The following is a 24,533-nucleotide window of genomic DNA, read 5'->3' on the forward strand; positions in this document are numbered from 1 at the left end:
TATATTTATATATATATATATACATGCGCGCCCTATCCATCTGAGTAGTGTATGCATCACAAAGCCATTGTCAGGCAGAGATTGTCTAACTTGTAGCCCTGTCATCCAAGGCCAAGCGGCATCTGAAACAGTGTTGGAAATAAATAAGAAAAAAACTTCCCTGCATCGCAATGTTTCTGCGTAGACGGTGTGCTGAAGTGCTTAATTGTAATGTCATTCTTGAGTGGCATGACAGCCTTTCTCTAATTCAGGCTGTCTTTCGTGATTTCATCTGAGCCGCCTTTTGTTACACCTATATTTCTTTCGGTCGCTTGTACCATTTGGCAATGTTGCGCAAGGTAATGGTTTATGACACAATGCCAACTTGCACAATAACTTACCCAGAGATTAGCCGCCCGCGGAACATTCTCACTAGCGATGCTCATCCCCAGAAGCAGTTGCCCATCGGCTTTGATATGGAAATTCCATATGGGGTCTGGGAAATGGGAAAGAAAGTTAGTATTGGCGATTGAGACCCATCTCAAGAGGATCAGCATGCTCGCGGCTAACATGTTTTATGCTAGGCAAGAGCCTGTTATGGAATAGGGTGTTAGCAAAGATATATATATATATATATATATATATATATATATATATATATAATCTTCGCAAAAACCCTACTCAATTACACGCTGTTGCCCAGCATAAAACAAGCTTGCCTGGAGCATTCTGATTCTCTTGTCAATAATACCATCGAGTTACGAATCAGTGTTATGTATGCTCTAGGCGGATTCGCGCTGTGACTTTGGTACTGTCGCCAGAGTGCCGTCACGGTATCGACTGGTGCTTGCGAATAACCATCAAACCGACTATCCGGTTTAACCGGAGGGCAGTGAATCCAGTATCGAAAACTGGTTATGCGGTTGTCCAAATTCCAAGAAACGGATACTTAGAATATACGGTTTAAATACCTGGTTAGCCGGCTGTTCCAATATTCGTATACAGCAATTCCCAAAGAAACATTTAAAAAGAAAGAAAGGTAAGCAGGCTAACAAGAGCAGATATCGGTTTTGCACGAGCGGTAGCAAAAGTAATTGCAAATATATAAAAACAAGTAACAGACGGAGAGGCGATTTCGCCACAATTACAGAAGAACAAGTCATCCGGCTATCTGAATATCCGGACACTATTAAGCGAAAAAAAAACCGATAGAATAACTGATCACTTCGGTTATGCGGTTTTGCACGAGCGGTAGCAAAAGTAATTGCAAATATATAAAAACAAGTAAGAGACGGAGAGGCGATTTCGCCACAATTACAGAAGAACAAGTCATCCGGCTATCTGAATATCCGGACACTATTAAGCGAAAAAAAAACCGATAGAATAACTGATCACTTCGGTTATGCGGTTTGACCAGCCTATGCATAGGCTGGTCTGACGGATCGGACGTGGTAATTAACCGCGACCTTAAATCCATCTAATCGTTTGTTTGGGCGCTGGCAAAGGGCTACGGTTTTTCCTTCGGTCTCAGTGGCGATACCGTGGGCTGCGAACCACACCATGCGGGTGTCCTGACACGCATTCAGCGTACCGCTAAACCAGTCTGTCTTTCATTGTTTCGCCTTGCATGGGGTAGAGTTCCAGCTTTCTTTATTGGCCCTTCTTTTTGTCAAAAAGAAGAAAAATGCTGAGCACGAACAGGCTTTCCTTAAAAAGGTCAAGCATTCTATATACCGACGATGCGGAAGGTTGAGTTTGGAATCTGGGTGTGAACTTTTGTTCAAGTCCCACAGGCATTGGCCTACATGATTGGTCGCCGTTTCGATACACGCTACATATTTAGGGTTCTGAACGATGCCAGGTGAATTTTTTTGTTACAACACCTCAATATTTCTACTAAGGTGCCGGACGTTGTTTGCAATCACCGCTATCTGATACACAGTTTAACTTTGACACGGGCTAACCAGTCAGTGTTCGGCAAGAACTGATTCCTTGCCCAATTTTTGCTGCATTTGTATAAAAAATTTGGAGGCTCATATAAGGCCATCCAAAATTCAGAGGTTGACGCCACTGATAGGGGGACCTCCGCAATCGTTATCGCTCAACGATAACGTGCTCGATAACGTGCTCGGTATGGAATGTCAATCAAGGCACAGGCTGCAGCGAAACCTGTGTCGGAGTCCCAGATTTTCGCTCTGAAACTACTTATCAGTTCTTTTGGAGTAAGGGTCACCTTAAGTATAAAGCAGTCGAAGGTACAATCCTTTCCCGTGGCTTTTTCAGCCAGTTATCCCTCTTTTCTCATGTCGCTTTTTCCTCACTCCACGCTTGAGGTCGGCTAAGAGTGCGTGGGGCTAAGACCCCTTAGAGATGGGGATCATGTGTGGCTGCAACGATGGAAGCTGGCGACGTGGTCCAGCAACGGCTCCGGCGCGAGAGCTTCAAATTGACTGTGTGACGGGACCGTGGGTGATCATTCATCCCTTATACCAGCCATCAATCCGCCCCTAAAATCGGTGACAGCCGAACAATTACAAAAACAAAAAACTCAGACTACAAAAATTCAGTGGACCTGCCCTTCACCTTTGCAAGAAAGCCGAGCCGTCTGGAGTCCACTCACAAAATTTATCAAAAATAAATTATGGGGTTTAACGTGACAAACCCACTTTCTGATTATGAGGCCCGCCGTAGTGGAGGACTCCGGAAATTTCGACCACCTGGGGTTCTTTAACGTGCACCAAAAATCTGAGTGCGAGGGTGTTTTTCGCATTTCGCCCCCATCGAAATGCGGCCGCCGTGGCCGGGATTTTATCCCGCGACCTCGTGCTCAGCAGCCCAACACCATAGCTACTGAGCTACCATGGCGGGTAGTCCACTCACAGCTTAACGACAGCGGTCTGGGGTGCTTAACGTAAAGCTTTTCCCGACTTTTCTATTCCATTTCTGCAATCAGTCCTCCACGACCGGAAAAAAATTTTTGTGGCCACACCCATTTTGCCTGTCTATCATACGACGTCATGAAACCGTGATAGCTCCCCATGGAATATGATGTGCACTCATTATATCTAATTAGACTGAAGGAGCAAAAATAATTATTTCTGATTCGGCGCCTTTTCTCCATTGGCCCTGTGCTGTTGGAGATGCGGATATGAGCCATGGTATGAGCTGACGTGTCTCACATCTGCTCCTCGATTTCTCGGCAAAAGGCCCGGTAATTCACCCCAGCTCATGCAAGTTCTGACACAACGGCATCCGTGAAGTTACAAGGACCGTGTGGATACCAAGATTTGATGTGGGAAACCATTTTAATCCGATTTCATCATCATCATCATCATCATCAGCCTGGTTATGCCCACTGCAGGGCAAAGGCCTCTCCTATACTTGTCCAACTACCCCGGTCATGTACTAATTGTGGCCATGTTGTCCCTGCAAACGTCTTAATCTCACCCGCCCACCTAACTTTCTGCCGCCCTCTGCTACGCTTTCCTTCCCTTGGAATCCATTCCGTAACTCTTAATGACCATCGGTTATCTTCCCTCCTGATTACGTGTCCTGCCCATGCCCATTTCTTTTTCTTGATTTCAACTAAGATATCATTAACTCTTGTTTGTTCCCTCACCCAATCTGCTCTTTTCTTATCCCTTTACGTTATACCAATCATTCTTCTTTCCATAGCTCGTTGCGTCGTCCTCAATTTAAGTAGAACTCTTTTCGTAAGCCTCCAGGTTTCTGCCCCGTACGTGAGTACTGGTAAGACACAGCTGTTATAAACTTTTCTCTTGAGGGATAATGGCAGCCTGCTGTTCATGATCTGAGAACGCCTGCCAAACGCACCCCAGCCCATTCTTATTCTTCTGATTATTTCAGTCTCACGCTCCGGATCCGCAGTCACTACCTGTCCTAAGTATATGTATTCCCTTACCACTTCCAGTGCCTCACTACCTATTGTAAACTGCTGTTCCCTTCCGAGACTGTTAAACATTACTTTAGTTTTCTGCAGATTAATTTTTAGACCCACCCTTCGGCTTTGCCTCTCCAGGTCAGTGAGCATGCATTGCAGTTGGTCCCCTGAGTTGCTAAGCAAGGCAATATCATCAGCGAATCGCAAATTACTAAGGTATTCTCCATTAACATTTGTGGCATTCACAAACTCCTATTCATTCCGCATTGGAATGGCCGACAGCCCTACTTGTGACACCTGCGGCTGCGAGGAGACGATTGAACACCTCCTTTGTGACTGTCCCCGTTACGCAGTGCGAAGAAAAGTGCTCGTGACCGCTCTCGCAAAACTGGACAATCGCCCCTTTACAGAGGAAAAAGCTCTAGGACACTGGTCCAGACGGGCTTCGGCACTCAAGGCCTTAAGGGCTTTGTTGAAGTTTTTAAGGACATGCCAATTGTGTGACCGCCTCTGAACGTTGTAGCGCGTAGTTTCGCGTTACTGTGTCAATTTTCTTTTTTTTTTCCATTTTTTTTTCCTCTTCTTCTTCTTTCTCCTTTTATTCCCTTTACCCCTTTCCCCAGCACAGGGTAGCCAGCCGGGACTTACACTGGCTAACCTCCCTGTCTTTCCTCTCCTTTGTCTCTCTCTCTCTCTTATCCCCAATTCTTCCCAATCCAGGTCTCTGAATACCTCCTGTAAACACGCTGTGAATAGCATCGGAGAGATCGTATCTCCCTGCCTGACGCCTTTCTTTATTGGGATTTTGTTGCTTTCTTTATGGAGGACTACGGTGGCTGTGGAGCCGCTATAGATCTACAGCCGCTCCCAGACAAGGCGAGGGAGAAGCACGAGCGATACCAGGTCACCATCGGCAGCTGAGGCTCGCAGGCGCGAATCTCGTTCGAGGTCCAAGTCGAAGACCCGGTGGTGCAACGGCGCCGAGAAACAGGTGGGCTGGGCAGCGGAGTCTCCCGCAGCTCTTGACAATAGCAATTTCCCTCCCCTCCGTTCCTCCCGCCCTTCCAAAGAGAACGAGTGTAGACACTGCTTAGAACTCAAGGAGATGATAGAGAGGCAGAACAATCAAATCAATAGCCAAAACAATCAGAGAAAAGCAATGATGGAGCGTATTGAGACGCTCAGTAGAACAAAGAACACTGATAATGATGTCAGTGTAGTTAAAGGGAAAGTACCCAAGAGAGAGACCACCAGCTCTGCTCTAGTGGCGACGGAGCTGATCCCGCCACCGGCGCTGATCACGTCACTGGCGTTGACGCAGTCAATAACGCAAGCTCCACACACATAAACGGCAGTTGTGGCCATGGAGGAAGTGAAGGCCGAGGCCGCAGTTCCTCCGACAATCTCAAATGTCTGCGCAAGTGAACAGTCTAAAAGTAAGAATGGATAATGTGGATGCCAAATGCACCCAACTCTCCGTTAGAGCCATGACGTTGGAGACGAAAAATAAGCATCTCACCGTTGCCAAGATGAAGGCATCGCGACGTTATCTACGAGTCAGGCCGCGAAACGTTTGTTCCGTGCGTAAATCTACCGCTCAAGAAGTAGGAAATGACAAAGACTAAAGAAAAGCAGAAAGACTGTGACGTTATTTCAATGGAACTGTAGGGGTATTAGAAACAAGATAGGGGAGTTACAACTATACGTTGATAAATTGGACCAGAAACCGGATATCATAGCGTTACAAGTGACCAACGGCCGGGCCAAGCTCGCGGGATACATTACGTATGCGGGCTCTAGCGAAAGGGATAATGCGATCTTGGTCCGCAGCAACATGACGGCTACACAGCACGTGACCGCTCATCGAGGCTGCGAACATACGCCCATCGAAATTGACAGCAGAAGAGTGGGGGGTGACAAGAACATTGTCGTCTTGAATGCTTATTGCCGACCGTCCCGCAGGGTCATTGACTTTGAAGGCACCATATTGGACTGCATTAAAGAAACAGGAACAAGACCGATTTTAGTGCTAGGAGAAAACAACGCCGCCCACACGATGTGGGGTGTCAAATTTTCGTCCAAAAGAGGAAACCAATTGGTAAAAGCTATAAAGGATCACGACATGCAGGTGTTTAACGAACTGGGCGTACCGACCAGGACAGGCACTAGCACGGTCAGAGACACCACTCCTGATCTGATGCTAGTTCGGGGGAACCACGACGTAACTTGGCGTAACACGGGGGAAAATTTTGGCTCGGATCACGATATAATTTGTTTAACCCTTTGGGGGACCGACATCAAGGCGAAACTGGGTGAAGTCAACATTACAGACTGGGACCGGTTACGTAAAAGCGCAGACAGTGAAGGCGAGGACGAGGACCAAGACACCAAAACGTATGAGGCGTGGGCCAAAAGGCAAGGCGAATTTCTAATGAAATTTACGCAGCAGATTACTACGACCACGCAAATTCCCTTCGTAGACAGCAGGCTTAGCCTCATGTGGGCGGCCATGCGCGGTCTTCCTCGAGGGTGGAAGAGGCAAAGACATAACAAGAAGCTTCGCAGACGTATACAGGCGCTCAACAAGTAGGTGATCGAGTATGCGGACGAACTATGCAGGGAAAATTGAATGAAGATGTGTGGCGACCTGCAAGGCACACTGTCTACGGGAGAAGACTTGGAAGCTGTTGCGGCACCTCATAGATCGGTTAAAAAGCAAGAGCGCATGCGCTCGAGACCTCATACGAACGATCAACAATTACGATGGGGACGGAGAGAAGCTCATTCGTGAACTCACAAGTAAATACCTCAACACCGAGAAGAGCGGTAACCCAACTCACGAATATGAAGGGGATAGCAACGTCGAGACGGAGGAAGCCTTCACCGAACTGGAGCTGGTTGCGGCCATCGACGAAAATAATCAAGGCAGCGCACCGGGAATTGACATCGTTACATACAAGATGCTAAAAATATGAGCGACAAAAGCAGAGCTGAACTCCTAACCCTCGCCAACGCGTCCTGGGAGAAGGGTTCGTTAACAAAAGAATGGAAAGAAGCGGAGGTGCATTTCATTCTCAAGCCGGGGAAACCACCCCACGTCGACAATCTGCGCCCCATCTCCCTCACGTCGTGTGTGCGGAGGTGTTCGAGCGTATGGTTTTCAAGATACTGCAGAGACATTTCAACGTCACTGATCAGATGTCACCGACCATGTAAGGATTCCAGAGGCACCTGAGCACGCAAGACGTCTTGGTGCAACTAAACGAGCTGGTCGAAGACTCCTACGCTATGAGCTATCCTGGCGCTCTACCTGAAGGGGGCTTTCGATAACGTCACACACGAAAGTATTCTCCGCTACCTGCGGCAAAAGGGGTGCGGAAAGCGAAAATTGAAATATGTGCAGCATTTCGTAAGCAATAGAACGGCAACAATCAAAATTGGAGAGGAGAAGTCGAAACCTATTGCCCTGGGAGATAGAAGCACCACGCAAGAATCGGTTCTTTCGCAGCTTCTCCTCAACCTGGCGCTCTCCCTCCCCGGCTTTGCTTCATTCCATAGAGGGCATAGATCACGCTCTCTATGCAGATGATATCACAGTGTGGACGTCGAGGGCAGGGTCGGAGAGTTGGATGGAGGAGACCCTTAAGAGAGTAGCAAAGACCGTGCACGAGTTCGCTAAATCGTGCGGCCTCAGTTGCTCGCCACAGAAGTCAGAATTACTCGTCATCAAACAAAGCAGGAAGAAAGGAGACCAAGAGAACATCCGCATCACCATCGATAGGACCACCATAATGCCCACCACGCAAGCACGTATCCTCGGTGTCATCTTCCAGAACAATGGCAAGGCGGGGGCGTCGATCGACAAAATCGAGGTTTCATCGGACCAAATTTCGAACATGATCAGAAGAGTCACAAACAGACAAACGGGATTGAAGGAGGACGATGTACTGACGCTCGTCCAGGCCTTCGTGACGTCGTGCACCGTTTACGCGGCGCCGTACCTCAAGTTACTTAAGAAAGACAGCGACCAGTTGAACGTCATTATACGCAAGGCAACCAAGATGGCGCTGGGCATGCCAAAGCATTCTTCGACCAGCAAGCTTCTCGGCATGGCCAAGCAAAGCGTCGTTGAAGAGTTATAGAAGATCATCTATCTAATCAAAGAGTTGGACACAGTCAACGTCGGCGGGATGTCGCGTTCTTGCCAAATTGGGCTGGCAAGTGGCAGAGTGGCAGGAAACGGGGCCGTTACCCAGGTTATGGGCGCATAAAACGACATTAAGCCACTTCCCCGAAACATGAGGTCGGGTCGTAATGACGGCCGCAGGGCGCCTCGTATAGCGGCCTTCACGGAGACTTTAGGCCAAATAGTAGAAGAGGAAGAGGGGGTCACTCTCTTCACAGACGCTTCGTTACCCAAGTTTTCATCGAAAGCCAAGCTGGCAGTTACGACGCGGGATGTGCTCGTAACCAGTGCCTCCATCAAGACATCTTTTCCGGAGGTGGCAGAAGAGGCCACGATAGCGCTAGCACTCGCGCAGCCCAAGGTGGGAAGAATTGCAACTGACTCGCAAAAGGCGTATAACAGCTACAGAAAGGGGGGGGGGGGTGTCTCTTGCGGCACTAGATATTCTCAAGAGTAAACGTGGCGTATCTGAAAGGAAAGTTGAGTTGATATGGACACCAGCTCACTCTGGGCTGGAGGGCAACGAACTTGCCCACCAGTTCGCCCGAGATATGGAACACCGGGTAGGGGAAGGTGAACCATTGTCCATAATTAGTTATAGGGATATTACGAATCATTACAAGACGGAGAGGCGCCGTTACCCCGATCCTCACAAATCACTTAGCAGGGAACAGCAAGCGATCTACAGGCAGATACACGCTGGAACCTTCCCGCACCCTTACCTTCAAAACAACATGTACCCTGAAAGGTACGAGAAGGAATGTAATTTCTTCAAAACTCAGTTAGGCACGCTCCGACACGTCACTGGAGTATGCGATTTCATCAAGGCAATCCCCCCCCCTCTTACCTGCCCCACTACCCTACCCCATCCCTCATCCACCCTTACCGAGCGTGGGAGACCTTGCTAATCAGCTCCGCCCTAGAAGACCTGCTCGTCCTGATCTCCAGGGGCCAGGCGGCTAGGGAAGCATATGGGTCGCGTGAAGAGGAAACCACTTCCATCGACGGCGTCTAAGATGTCGAGCTCGGCACAATAAAGTTGTTTCTCTCTCTCTCTCTCTCTCTCCCTCTGCTGTCGGTCAGAAGTTCGCGGGCTTCGCCCACTTCGCCTGACTGTCACGCGAAATCGAAAAAAACTGTGAAATCTCACAGTATTTAAATGACGTTGGCGCATTAAAGATGCAATAATATGCTGAACAAGGCTGAATTTTTTCCTGAATGGCGGGGGACTGCCCCGTTCTGAAAGGAATGGAAGACGACTGCGAGCCAATCTCTCAGGCACTGGCTACACATAGCTGCTGAAGAGCATGGATTTATTTGTGTATTATAAAACTGTATTCCTGTATGTATTCTTGTATTCCGCTACGGTAGTGCTGCAGGCTCTTGGGGGCGTCTTTCGGCCCCGATCAAATACGCACGTTTCCTTCGTTCCAAAGGCAGCCAGCTGATTGAAAGGTTTCCCGCGCGCGTCAAGCGCCTCCTTCTCGCTCTCTTTTGTCATGGCAGCTCCGTGCCTTGGGGTCGCTGTGTTAGACTGCGTCATCTCAGGGATCGGCCCACATTCCTCAGTACTTCGCTCGGAGTGCTTTACTGACACCATCTTGATAGCGTGCGACGTTGTACCGCTTCGCAACCAGCCCTGATTTATGGTACTTCAACATGTCTTCGCCAGAGTACAGATGTCATCCTCGTTTTAATGTAGACCACATGACCTAGACGGACGCGCGTAACAATGGTGAAAAAGTTCGTCGCAGATCACGTTAAAATCCGCGTTTCTTTCGATAACCCCCGCTTACTGCGTATGCAGAACCTAACGAGCGGTATCTCGTTTCATTGGCGTCAAACAACCGCGGTAGAAGTCATGCCATCGCGGCCGTACGATCATCTTCACCGTCGTCGTCTTTCTTCTGAGGTTACACACGCGTAAACTTGATGCAATATCAGGAAAACCACGAAGCAGGCCTTGGGTATTCCTATAAATTCATCCACGACAAAATTACTTAAAATGGGAGTCTGCAACACAATAGCCGAACTCGTAGAAGCCCACCTATCCAATCAAAGGGTACGCCTTAGCCAGACCAAGGCAGGGAGAAGCGTCCTCCACAAGATTGGATGCTAGGAGTCGCACTACACCCGCCACGACTAATTACTCGAAAAGTTGAGTGAGAAGCTGGAATGCAAACCACTACCACGCAACACGAACCCCACAAGGCATACCGGACGACGCGATGCCCGGGCAAGAGCCATCTCAAGGGCCCTGGAGGAAGACAACACTGTTCTATACACAGACGCCTCTCTATCCAAACGCTCCACGAGGGCAACAGTCGTGGTCACCTGCTGGTCATCAGTCTACGCGTCGTGGTCATCAAAGCTGGTCACCTGCGCATCAATCTACACTCCGTCTTCAGACGAAGCAGAAGAAGCGGCGATAGCTCTCGTACTCCTGCAACCTAACGTCACCAAATCGTCACAGACTCAAGCTGCATACAAGAACTGCAGATCTAGCTTGGTGTCCCTTGCGGCACTAAAATCCTTGAAGCTACGCCTCCTAAACAAGCAATCGAATTAGTTTGGCTTCCGGCTCAGTCTTCAATTGAGGGCAATGAATATGCTCATCAACAGGCCCGAGCGCTAAACTCCCGGGCCAACGAGGAGGAGGCAAGGGGATGGCAACCCATCACAAATTACATAGATATAGTCAAATATTACAGGGACGGCAGGAAGACATTCCAGCACCCCCACCACTCCTTGAGCGGAGCCGAACAAACTATATACAAGCAAATCCAGGCAGGATCCGTTCCCCATGGGGAAAGGATCCTGCCTGGATTTGCCTGTATATTGCCTGTATATTTTGTTCTGGAGGCAGGGGTGCACCCCTGCCTCCAGAACAAAATATACTCAGAGATATACAAGAGCACAGGTCCTCACTACAATGCATTAGGCACCCTTTGGCACGTCATAGGACAGTGCAATTTTTCCATAGACCACCCCTCACCTATACGCATAACTAACCGCCTGCTATCCCCACCCTTTACGAGCGATGGGAGATCATGCTGTCCAGGCCCGCCCTGGAAGAGCAGGTCTGACTGATCCACAGGGGCCAGGCGGCCTGGAAGCTTATGGAGCCCGCGAAGAGGCAGCCACCCCATCAGACGCTTAACGCGTTTCATTTCATAATGAAGCAGTAAAGTTGTCTCTTTCTCTCTCTCTCTATGCAAAACGTGAAAGGATCCTCCTCAGCCGGCTACGGCGATATGTTTCTGCGATATGCTACTGCGATATGCTGCGTAACATCAATTCTTGCAGTGCGTGAGATTTGCGAGCTTTTTGTTTTGATCCGTTTTGGTGCAGGTACCCTAGAACATCGTCTGAACGATTACTTACCTATGGCGTTTGTTACGTCGAGCTTGTAGAAACCCTCTTCATTCACGAATACCTGAAAAAGACGAATGATAACGAAAAGTACAATATTTCCGAAAATAAAGTGTCAGAGCCTTTGAGGAACTTTCAATGCATCTCTTCTGCTTGAAACAGGTATGAATGAGGTCCCCTAACATTTCATCTCTTCAAGAGCTATCGCAGAAAGCGGCATGGTTCAGTGTGACCGAAAAGCGCTATTGGATCTTTGCCAGCTCCCGGCGCACAAGCCTTACGATGATTCATACATGGCATTTGCCTTCCTGTGTAAATATGACAGAGCTGGGGACAAATTGCAACCACCTGGGACGTTTATGTCGTGTACAAAAAGCTTGTTATGGGAACGTTTATTTTTCTTTTTTTCTTTTATTCTTTTTTTAATTCATGGCCAGCCGAATGCGGTCATCTCGACCGGAAGTTGAACGCACGAGCTTCTTTCAGGGAAATAAATTATTTGATTTGATTTCATTTTATTCTACAAAGAAGCAGCACGTTATAGAGAGAAGCTATTGCGTCTGGGTAAAGATATTGCTATGGGACAGCCGCCCCAGTGTGGCTGCACTGTGTAGGAAGAAGACGACGTGTGCCCGCTTAATACAGCATCGTCATTCTGGCCTTCCGTCACCTTCCCTGTAAATAAATTGCATATAGCATTGGGCTTCAGCTACACGTAACATTAATTTGGTGGAGGTGGACGTTCCCCGTACCCGTCATGGAGCTTCGCAGCGGTCGCAACGGCGACATTGCAAGTTCGGCTCCTGCTGGCGGCACTTCATCTACGCAACCGTCTCCGACTGCAGCCCCGACCTATGTCGCCGTTTCCCCCCCTCGGAATCCTGGTGTTTTCAACGGAGTCGGTAGTCCTGATGTTGACGACTGGCTCCGCTTATATGAACGTGTCAGCACCAGTCACAGGTGGGATCCGACTATTATGCTTGCGAACGTTCTTTTCTACCTCGACGGAGCTCCGCCTGCATGGTTCCAGACTCACGACAAGCAGATCTCGAGCTGCAATCTCTTCAAAGAGAAGCTCCGCGACCTTTTTAGCAATCCGTTCGGTCGCCAAGTAAATGCCAAGAAAGCCCTTGCCACACGTGTACAGACGTCGACCGAGTTCTACGTGTCGTACATTCTCGACGTCTTGGCCCTTTGTGCCAAGGCTGACCCGACCATGTCTGATGACGATAAGGTTAATCACGTCCTCAAAGGCATTGCTGACGACGCCTTCAATTTACTGGTGTTTACGAACGTCTCCAGCTTCGATACGATTCTCAAGGAGTGCCGCCGTCTCGAGCGTGCTAAAAGCCGCCGGGTATCCCAGCACATCGCGCGACTTCCCAACACAGCTGCTACGTCATCTTGTGACGAGCTCTTCCACCAGCCGTCGCGATGTGACAACTTGACCCGCATCATTCGTCGTGAGGTCGAAGCGGCACAACCGGCGGCCCCTTCATTCCCATCACCTGATCATTCTCCGGTGACAATCTCCTTGATCCAGGCCGTCGTCCGTCAAGAGTTGGCCAACGTCGGCCTGCAATCCATTCATTCCGTACGCTCGGAACCTCTTTCTGCTCGCACATCCCCACCACGTTCTTCTTACTCCTCTTATGGACAGCGCAACCCCTCCAAATGGCGAACCGTGGACGACAAGCCAACATTTTTTAACTGCCGATGCATTGGACATGTCGCTCGCCACTTCCGCAGCTGCTGGACTTCACCGACGCGCTATTCTCCTGATTACCATCCTCGCCCCTGTGCCCGTCCTTTTCCTTCGCCTCTTCTATGCCAGCTCCATCATCTGACCCTGCGACACCTTTGACACGACCCTGCTACTCCCACTCGCCTTCTCCCTCCCGTCGTCATTCTCGTTCGCCCCCGTCATGCCGTGCTCCTTTTCCGACCTACTCGCCGCACCTCCGACCGGAAAACTAGACAGTGCAGCTTCTGGAGGTGAAGCTGCAATGACAACATTGGCACAAAATACTCGCTTCACCTTACCCACGAACAAGAATCTTTTGGACGTTCTCGTAGACAACATCCCTGTGTGCGCATTGATTGACACCGGGGCGCCTGTGTCCATTATGAGTGCTGCTCTTCGCCGTCGCCTCAAGAAAGTTCTGATGCCCGCCCCGAACCGAGTTGTACAAGTCGCTGACGGAGGGACTGTCACTATTGTTGGCATGTGCTCTGCCCTACTCACCATTGCTGAGAGACACACCGTCGTTCTCTTCACCGTCATTGAGCATTGCCCTCACGAACTCATTCCCGGTCTGGATTTCCTTGCCAATCATTCTGCCCTCATTGACTGTTCGGCCGGCTCACTTCGCCTTGACTTGCCTCTTCTTGCCGACCCTGTGGACCCACCTCCGAACCGTTTGAGCTGCATGGATTTTATTCACCTACCGCCTCACTCTGTGACACAGGTCGACTTGTTGTCCTGACCAGCTGTACCTGACAGTAATTACGTGGTCGCACCAATTCCGGCAGTTATACTTACACATGGTGTTACCGTGCCGCACACTGTGGTGACAATTACTGGCAACCGCACCTGCCTTCCCCTTGTCAATTTCGCGCTAACCGCGCAAGTTCTGCCTCAGGGGATTTCATTTGCTATAATTAGTGCTTTGCAGGATGATGAGATCGAGCCATTCACAGTGGAAGATCGTGACAGGTCAGCCAATACCGCGACGTCATCGCACGGTACTGACGCCGACATTGAGAAGATGGTTTCCTCTGACCTTACACCTGCTTAAGCTGAAGCTCTTTGCCGCGTTCTTGAAGGCTATCGAGATATTTTTGACTTTCACAATCGACCCTTAAGTCAAACGTCCGTCGTGACCCATCGATAAACACTGGCGATGCGAACCCTATTCACCGACGTCCATACCGTGTTTCTGCGTCCGAACTAGCTGTTATCCAACAGGAAGTGAAAAAAATGCTTGCAAAGGACATTATCGAGCCTTCCTGTAATTCCTGGGCTTCTCCCGTCGTACTTGTCAAAAAGAAGGATGGAATGTGGCGTTGTTGTGTAGATTAGCCGCCTGAACGAAATCACAAAAAGGACATGTACCCTTTGCCACGTATTGATGACGCTCTAGACTGTTTTTACAGTGCCACCTATTTTTCTTCTATCGACTTACTGTCCGGCTACTGGCAGATATCCGTCGACGACATGGACCGAGAGAAGACTGCATTTGTTACCCCTGACTGTCTTTATCAGTTCAAGGTGATGACTTTCGGTCTCGCTAACGCACCCGCCACCTTCGAACTAATGATGGACTCTTTGCTTCAGGGATTCAAGTGGTCCACCTGCTTGTGCTATCTGGATGACGTCATCGTTCATTCGCCCACATTTGACACGCATCTAGACCGCGTTTCAGCGATTCTTGACGTGTTCCGCCGCGCCGCTCTCCAGCTGAACTCGACAAAATGTCACTTCACTCGCCGCCAAATCATCGTCCTTGGACACCTCGTGGACGCCAGAGACGTGCGACCTGATCCGGACAAAATTCGCGCCTTTACGAACATTCCTGTCCCGAAGTCTACCAAGGACGTTCGTAGTTTCGTAGGGCTGTGCTCTTATTTTCGACGCTTTTTGAAGGATTTCGTGACCATCGCACGTCCGCTTACCTACTTCTTGAAGAAAGACGCCCCATTTTCTTGGAGACCTGACCACGTCACACCCTTTTCGCAGCTCACTACTCTCCTTACCACGCCTCCAATTTTGGCCCACTTTGACCCGTCTGCCTCAACAGAAGTTCGAACTGATGCCAGTGGTCATGGCATAGGAGCATTGTTCGCACAACGCCAGCGTGGACATGATCGTGTTATAGCCTATGCCAGCCGACTTCTATCACCTGCCGAGCGCAATTATTCAATCACAGAGCGCGAGTGCCTCGCTCTTGTGTGGGCTGTTGCGAAGTTTCGTTCATACTTGTACGGACGTCCCTTCTGTGTCATCACTGATCACCACGCGCTCTGCTGGCTATCCTCGCTTAAGGACCCCAGGGGACGACTCGCTCGCTGGGCATTACGCCTGCAAGAATATACCTTCTCCGTGGTATATAAAACGGGACGCTTGCACCAGGATGCCGATTATTTGTCCCGCAATCCCGTCGACGAACCGGCTGATACGGATGCTATCGCTTGCATTTTCTCTGTGTCCCAGTTGCTTAAAATCGGCAACCAGCAACGCCGCGATCCTTCATTACGAGCCCTCATCGGCCGTCTGGACTCAACGCCTGGTGACGCCTCTCTCCGGATGTTTCTCCTTAAAGAGGGGACATTATACCGCCACAATTTCAATCCACAGGGCCTTGACCTTCTGCTCGTCATTCCATCGCACCTGCGTTCGACTGTCCTCCACCAACTTCACGACGCTCCCTTGGCTGGACACTTGGACGTCTCGCGCACATACGACAGTGTACGCCGTCGATTCTTTTGGCCAACCCGCCGTGGTTGCTCAGTGGCTATGGTGTTGGGCTGCTGAGCACGAGGTCGCGGGATCGAATCCCGGCCACGGCGGCCGCATTACGATGGAGGCTAAATGCGAAAACACCCGTGTACTTAGATTTAGGTGCACGTTAAAGAACCCCAGGTGGTCCAAATTTCCGGAGTCCTCCACTACGGCGTGCCTCATAATCAGAAAGTGGTTTTGGCACGTAAAACCCCATAATGTAATTTTTTTGGCCGGGTCTTGCCCACTTAGTGCGGCGCTGCGTTGCCGCTTGTGAGCCCTGTCAGCGCCGGAGGAGCCCTCCGCACCTCCAGCTGCATGTCTCCAGCCGATCGACATCCCACCCGAATGCTTTTTCCGTGTTGGTCTAGACCTTCTTGGACCATTTTCTCTCTCGGGCTCCGGAAATAAATGGGTCACCGTCGCTACTGATCATGCTACGCGGTACGCAATCATCAGAATCTTCCCGACAAGTTGCGCTACTGACGTTGGTGACTTTCTCTTCTATTACATCATTTTAGTGCACGGTGCTCCGCGCCAATTACTCACTGACCGTGTCCGCAGCTTTCTGTTGTCGGCAGTCGTCGAGGACATCCTCCGCTCCTGCTCGACAAAGCACAAGTTCAGCACGTCCTACCACCCACAGACCAACGGCCTCACGGAGCGCCTCAACCGGACCATCACCGACATGCTTTCGAAGTACGTTGCGACCGACCACCACGACTGGGATCTTCACTTACAATATGTGGCGTTCGCGTATAATTCATCGCGTCATGACACCTCCGGCTATCCACCATTCTATCTCCTATATGGCCGAGAACCCGCGTTGCCCTTAGACACTTTGTTGTCATCGCACACGCCAACCACGCGCGCCAGCTCGCCCACACCCGTCTCGAGGCCTCACAGGAGCATCAGAGGCGCCTCTATGATTGCCACCATCGCGACGTGCACTTTTCTCCGTGTTCTCTGGCGCTTCTCTGGTCCCCCATTCGACGTGTGGGCCTTTCCGAAAAGCTGCTGTCGCGCTATACTGGCCCATACCATGTGGTGCGACTAGTGACCGATGTCACGTATGAAGTCATCCCCGCCGACCTCTCAGCGTCATCGTCGGCTGCAAGTGACATCGTTAACGTGGCGAGACTAAAGCCATACCACGCACCTTTCACCGTGGATGTGTAGATTAAGCACCGGGACGGTGCTGCTACTGCCGGGGGTGATGCTACGGAACAGCCGCCACAGTGTGGCTGCACTGAGGAGGAAGAAGACGACGTGGTGCCCGCTTGATATAGCATCGCCAATTTGGCCTTCCGTTACCTTCCATGTAAATAAATTGTATATAACATTGGGCTTTAGCTACACATAACAATACTACAACTATATATAATACGAGCGTCACATCGCAAATTACTGCGAAGGTTTCAGGGTGACAGGACGGCCTAAAAATAATTACTGATTACACTTCTGCCCTTCACGCCTTATAGAGGTCCTCTAGGTGGTCTTTCTGTTATCGTCGGTGAACTACCAATGCGAGGCACGGTGTTTACCTTTCGTGGAATTAGGAAGACTGTTTTGCTGTAGCGAACGATATGCGTTTAATCCGTGTAGGGTAATTACAGACTGCGTAAGAAGTTCTTTATAAAATCGTTCCAGGGTGTCATGCTGCCATTGCCTGCAATGTTTCCAGCAGTCCTAAATAATTCTGTAAGACACCACGTTCTAATTCTATGAAAAAATTGGGCATGTTAGGTGTAATGCGTGGCTAAGCTATCACGCTCCTTAATTAATTTAAAAGGTTGCAAATAATTACGGAACCCTCGTGTCTTCCTATATTCGTGCGTAGTACCAGGTTTGCTTCTTGTTTTTGCGTTTTGCTCTGTGAACTAAGCATTACCTTGTTTATATTCGCCGAACATAATGGGAACGTTATGGATGTGTAGCCAAAGTTTAAAATGTGGAATCTATATGCGGCCTTTGCAAGGTGTCACGTATTCATGTGCTTCGGAGAGGTATGACTTTTTTTTTTTTTTGTATATCCAGCGCAAGATTTATCCAGCTTCCATGGGATAACTGCAAATGCCACCAAACGTCCAATTGATCGAATGTTCCAGGAACACTGTATCATATTTGCGTGTGAGATTCAATGCGGGTGGAGTAAATACAGCTTTTGCGAAAACATTCCTTTGCTAAGTGCTCTAAAGCGTTATATGGCCATATTGCAATATGCTTCTCAGTGCGCCGAGGGTACAATAAGCTCTACGAAGTATATACATAGATAAAATAAAAACAATGTTATTTGGTTCACGTACGCAAGGGCCAGAGCGTGAAAGTAAACTGCAGCTTTTGTAGTAAATCACAAATATTAAAGCGATCCTACGCGTTGTAATAAAATTTCCCAAGAGGCGCTTAATTTAGCCCACTCACCTCGAATAAAGACAAATGCCAGTAAGAACGAATATAAAGAACGTGTCGGAACTCTATAAGGAAATTACGTACGAAGTTAAGTGCACATGTATGAAATAGTGTCATTGCAAAAAAAAAAAATATCTTTAATGAAGTGCTTGAACATGTTATACGGCCACATTACAGTATATACATTTTTGCCTCACGCCAAGTCCATATTTGGCAAAACTGAAATCACAAACTGTGGGTTATGTGTGCACAAAGTTGAGTTTGCACATCGTAATGGCGGCCTCAGTAATAAATTTCGCACTCAAGCACTCCGAAGCATTCTAGAAATTTAAAAGCGGTGCATAATTTAGTCCGCTGCCGTGGCATCAATACATATGCCAGTCAGATCAGACTAACGAAACAATGTTTAATTCGTATGGATATACACAGCCTTTGTAAGACATTCCCTTCGCAAATGATTGAAAGCGTTAATTACCATATTACGCTTTGGTTCTTCATGTCTTGTGGTTAATTCTTTTTTATATTACGCTCTTATTCGGTAGAAATGAGAGGCTATTCGTAAGCTACGTGCGGCCACAGTTCAATGACTTGGGCATTGAAGTGCTCAATAGCCTTGTGACTGTGCTTTACGAGTGGTGCCACATTTAGCATGCAGCCTTGTCATAAATACTAGTGCACGCAAATAACAAGCTTAACAAAAGTAAGAAAACCACTACGGTAAACCGTATGCGAAGGTAAATGGGCGCGAATCAAATATAGCCCTTGCAAAATATTTTCTTAAGCAAAAGTAAGCAAGCAAATGTTGCCTAGAAATATGTACGTTACACCAAACTTATATGTGGTGGCAAAGGGGGACATTTTAACTTTAGTGTTTGCAAAGGGGTTTGCATTTATACAATAATAAGCATTGCAAATTATTATCGAACCCTTGTTTCCTTTTTTTTTCTTTTCTTCAGTCTTTTCACGCATTATAAGCGGTTTGTGGTAACTTTTCCCGGTGTCCTCAGTGAACTAGACTAGGGTCCTCAATTATATAAGCTGAAAGTAAAAGTCAGGTTATGGGGGATATCTAGGCAAAATTCAAAGAGGAGGGGTGATGAGCGGGCTGACTGCGACCTTTGCTATAATTAAGTATGCCAAGGCCCCTGTGCGTAATGAGTGTTTTCCGAGAGGTGCGGAATTCCGCCCGGTTCAATAAGTCTATCAGCTCAACGGAGCTCAAATTTGGCGACGATGGGAAGAAGGTGGGGAAGAGGACATAGGAGGGAGAAATTACTGACCAACGTTTCTGCGAGGTAAGGTATACGTGGATGAATTGCAACCTTTGTAAAAGAAGAAAAAAAGGAAAAAAGAACTCCTTGACGAGTTCTCCAAAGCCATAGCTTCGTGTAAGGTTATAATCTTATGTGAGCAATATTTTAAAGTGCGATGTTTATAGGGAATTCCAATGGCAGACATGGAGCACTTCCGGCGAAATATTTTCTGCTCTCTTTGGAGCAAGACTGTTTGGATGGCAGATCTGGAGCAACACATGAGTGTTCCAAGGGCATGTTAAGAGCACTTGCGGAAGCGAGATCACTCCGTGGAGCAAGCAAAAGAGCACTTCTGAAATCGCCGTAGTGGGCCGGAACTCTTGGCCAAAGTATTTCCTGGTTCTTCCCAGCGTGCCTCTGGGTCTTTGTTTACGTCATTATCGACGGCTGCAATGGACGCCGCTTTATCACGCCGTGCACGTTTGGTCTGGCTGCTTAAGAGCGCGACAGCTCTCGACGTGAAAGTCCAAGTTCGACCAGTGCAAGGATGCATTGGACTGCGACGCTGATGCCACCGCTTACCAGCAAGCCTTCGAAATCCTGTTTTGCCGTCCCACTGTGCGACCAAAAGTAGTCGGTTAGGTTTAGGACGTCGTTCCTTGCCACTCGCTGTGCAGCTGCGTGTTATATTTGAGGATGCGGTGGTTGTAGGAGAGCGGACTGTTAAGTACTAGCATAGCATCCGAGGAGGCTATGCTACAAGATACTCGCCGTGATACAAACACGAGAACGAAACATTGCTCCGCCCAATTGGTGGGACTGGCCGCCCTCATCATTGGTGCTGTCAGAAGGCTAACTCCTGGCGTCGGTTTTGTTATATCTACCTCCAGAAGGGCCGTGGAATCGAAGGTTGTTGCAATGCAGGCTACTAGGTTACAACTACTACAAACATAACGTAACAACAGTGGCTGGAGCGTCACCATGGAGACAAGCGACCGGGAAGAATAAAACTGGCCCTGGAGTATGCCGTCCAACCCCGCGCGCTTCTTCTGCAGAGCCTCGTCACCGCCGTGCCAGCAGTGCTTTCTGCTGGGGTGAAACTCGCTTCCCTGCGTACAGACGTTCGAGTTTGACAGTGCCCTCTATCTTCCTAGAATATCAGCATTCGACACTGTGAACGACGGTGTCGTCATCGTATGTGTCCCATTCGCCTCGTCTCTCGTCCACCTCTGGCAATATCTTTCCCCCTCTCCCTATGCATTTCATTAGGCTTTTAGTAAGTCGTATCTTCGAATATACATGTCGCCTTCCAGAGCGTCTCCTTCACATACGCTGACAACCGTATATGCCAAGACACAACGCGGAAATGAGCAATCTTTTCAAAGCCTTTTCTCTATATTACTTATTATATTCTGTATGCTTTCAACGTGATAGCGTTGAGGGCCTCGCATCGCAGAAAATCCGGTGTCGGTGGTGTTGCCCGTCAGGGAGAAAACTTCCCGAACCAAGCACGCCTAACTACGCAGGCGCTTCGCGTAGCGCGAGGGCATCACGTAGCGCGAGGGCATCACGTAGCGCGAGGGCATCACTGAACTAAATGAATTTCTCGTAGTAAAATGCGTTAGAAAAATCGCAAAGCACGGATTACAACCTATAAACATGATAGTGCCGGATGGTCATTTGAATGTACGAGAAAACAATTTTTGTTAGGCGGATACTCGAGCACAAACACCGTTTCCAGCGTTTCAACCATTCACGGAGGGGCGCACCCCCTTGATTCCTTTTACCAGCATCCAGATTGCCCTCCTCTCCACGCGTCCGCAGCGCCGGCACAGGGAGGCGAAGGAGGAAACAAACAAAAACCTCAAAGGTCGCTTTCGTACCTAGCTTTCGCCACCAGCGTTTCCTGGTAAACATTAAGGTTACATTAGCTCCAGAAAAGAAATGGCCATGGGCAGGACATGTAATGAGGAGGGAAGATAACCGATGGTCATTAAGGGTTACGGATTGCATTCCAAGGGAAGGGAAGCGTAGCAGGGGGCGGCAGAAAGTTAGGTGGGCGGATGAGATTAAGAAGTTTGCAGGGACGACATGGCCACAATATAGTATAGGAGAGGCCTTTGCCTGGCAGTGGGCGTAACCAGTCGGATGATGGTGATGATGATGATTAATATTATTATTATGATGATGATGAACAAGATCACGAAGAAGGTTAGTCGACGCATTGGATCGGCTCTGCAAGGCTAAATTGTTCTCGTCGATGGACCTCAAGTCTGGCTACTGGAAAATAGAAGTAGACGATAGAGATCGCGAAAAGACCGCCTTGATCACGCCAGACGGCCTCTACGAGTTCAAGGTCATGTCATTCGGACTATGCTCGACACCTGCAACGTTACAGCGCGTCATGGACACAGTGTTAGCAGGATTGAGGTGGCAGACGTGTCTTGTTTATTTAGATGACGTCGTTGTCTTCGCCGGAAATTATGACGATCACCTTGGTCGGCTTGCGACAGTATTAGAGGCGATCAAGTCATCAGGGCTCACTCTGAAGCCGGAAAAGTGCCGCTTCGCTTACGATGATCTTCTATTCCTAGGCCACGTCATCAGCAAATCTGGAGTGCGCCCCAAACCGCAGAAGACAGCTGCCATTGCAATGTTCCCGCAGCCAATCGACAAGAAGGCAGTGCGCAGATTCCTTGGCATGCGTGCCTACTATAGGCGCTTTTTCAAGGACTTTTCGCGCATCGCGAAGCCGCTAACACATCTAACCAAACGTGATGTGTAGTCCAAGTCGGAAACACCGCAGGCCGACGCATTTCAAGAACTCAAATATGCATGCAGTCGCCGCCGGTACTTGCACACTTCAACGAGGACGCCGATACCGAAATCCACACTGACGCCAGTAGCCTAGGCCTCGGTGCCGTCCTAGTCCAGAGGAAAGAGGGACTTGAACGGATGATATCTTATGCTTGCTGGTGGCTGTCAAAAGCGGAAGGCAGTTATTCTACGACTGAAAAGGAATCTCTCGCCATTATTTGGAATACAGCAAAATTCCGCCCTTACCTCTATGGCAGGCCATTCAAAGTCGTCAGCGACCATCACGCGTTGTGTTGGCTAGCTAACTTAAAGGACCCTTCAGGACGGCTGGCGCGGTGGAGCCTCAGACTGCAAGAATATGACGTCAACGTAATATACAAGTCCGGAAGAAAACACTCTGACGTCGACTGCTTATCAGGCGCCCCCATTGATCCCCCGCCGCAATACGACGAGGACGACGACGCATTCCTTGGAAGGCGTCGTCGCGCCTATGGCCTTCGTCGCGCTTATGGCCGTCGCGTCGTCGCGGTTATGACCTTCCTTCGAAGGTCATAAGCGCGGATGATTCCCTAAACAGCAGCGAGCAGACCCGGAGCTAAAAGGCCTCGTCGAGTATTTGAAAGGGAACACTGACGTTGTCTCTAGGGCATTTAAGGGCGGGTTGTCTTCGCTCACGCTACAAAATAACCTGCTCGGGAAGAACTTCTCACCAGCCCGCGGCAGCTACCTTCTTGTTGTACCGTCAGCGCTGCGTCCAGAAGTACTGCACGCCCTACACGACGATCCAACCGCTGGGCACCTCGGATTTTTCCGGACGCTGTCGAGGATACAGGAAAAGTATTACTTGTCGCGTCTGACCGCCGACGTCGCCCGTTACGTCAAGACATGCCGAAACTGTCAGCGACGCAAGACACCACCGACAAGGCCAGCAGGTTTACTACAGCCGATCGAACCTCCTCGCTGACCATTCCAGCAGATTGGCATGGATTTGTTGGGGCCGTAACATGCAGGAATAAGTGGGTCGTCATGGCAACGGACTATCTCACCCTCTTCGCTGAAACTAAAGCTCTACCTAAAGGCAGCGCAGCCGAAGTGGCGAAATTTTTCGTCGAGAGCATCCTGCTGCGACATGGTGCCCCAGAAGTCCTCATCACCGACAGAGGAACGGCTTTTACAGCAGAGCTCACCGAAGCCATTCTGCAATACAGCCAGCAGGGTGCGCACAGGTCCTTAAAAACCTTGAAAACCCTTCAATTTGAATATTTCGTTTTCAAGGCCCTTGAAAATCCTAGACTTTTTGCTGCTCCTTGAAAACCCTTGAATTCCTAGCGTAGTACATGCAAATGGCTATTAATAAAATAAACGCAGTTAAAATATTTGTGTTTGCAGTATCGTGTTTCAATACATGTGTTTCAGGCGTAAAAAATCAGTTTGTGCTAATATAGCCGATGTTGCGCGACGGCTAGCCACATTGGAGCCACTCGGCTCTGAAGCCAATGTCTGAGCACCAAAGAGACACTGTACTGGGGGAGTACGCCGAGTTCCTGCAGGAATAGATGCATAACCTGTGAATGTTCGAGAAGAACGTAAACAGGTTGGAAGAGTTCTTGACTAAGCTGATGAAATTTAATGAACTGTGGAAGGTTGTCAAGCTTTTGCTCGTGCTCTGCCATGGACAGGCCACTGTGGAGCGATGGTTTAGCGTGAACCGCCAGATTGCTGTAGAAAACCTATTGTATTGTATGCGACGCTGCAACGTTTTGTATGCGACGCTGTGGACAAGGCAGGGGGCGTCCTTAACGTCCCTATTACAAAAGAGCTGAGGACTGCTGTATCAGCTGCCCGGCAGCAATCTGGAAGCAGAAAAAAAGAAGCAATGTTATGATGTAAGGGAATCAAAAAGGCCCTGCATCGACGAAGAGATCGACGCAATGAAAAAAAACAAGAAGAAACTCGAGACAACAATAGCTGACCTCCAGGATTCAGCGGATACGTATGCCGAAAAGGCATAAGCAGCTAATGTTCTGAAGTATGTGGTCGGATCATATAGTCCGAGGAAGGCTGCACGAAGCAAGACTGAGGAACTCTATAGCTTCAACCAGAAGATTCAGGAAA

Source organism: Dermacentor andersoni, chromosome 11 (genome assembly GCF_023375885.2).
Source record: "Dermacentor andersoni chromosome 11, qqDerAnde1_hic_scaffold, whole genome shotgun sequence".
Classification (NCBI taxonomy): Eukaryota; Metazoa; Arthropoda; class Arachnida; order Ixodida; family Ixodidae; genus Dermacentor; species Dermacentor andersoni.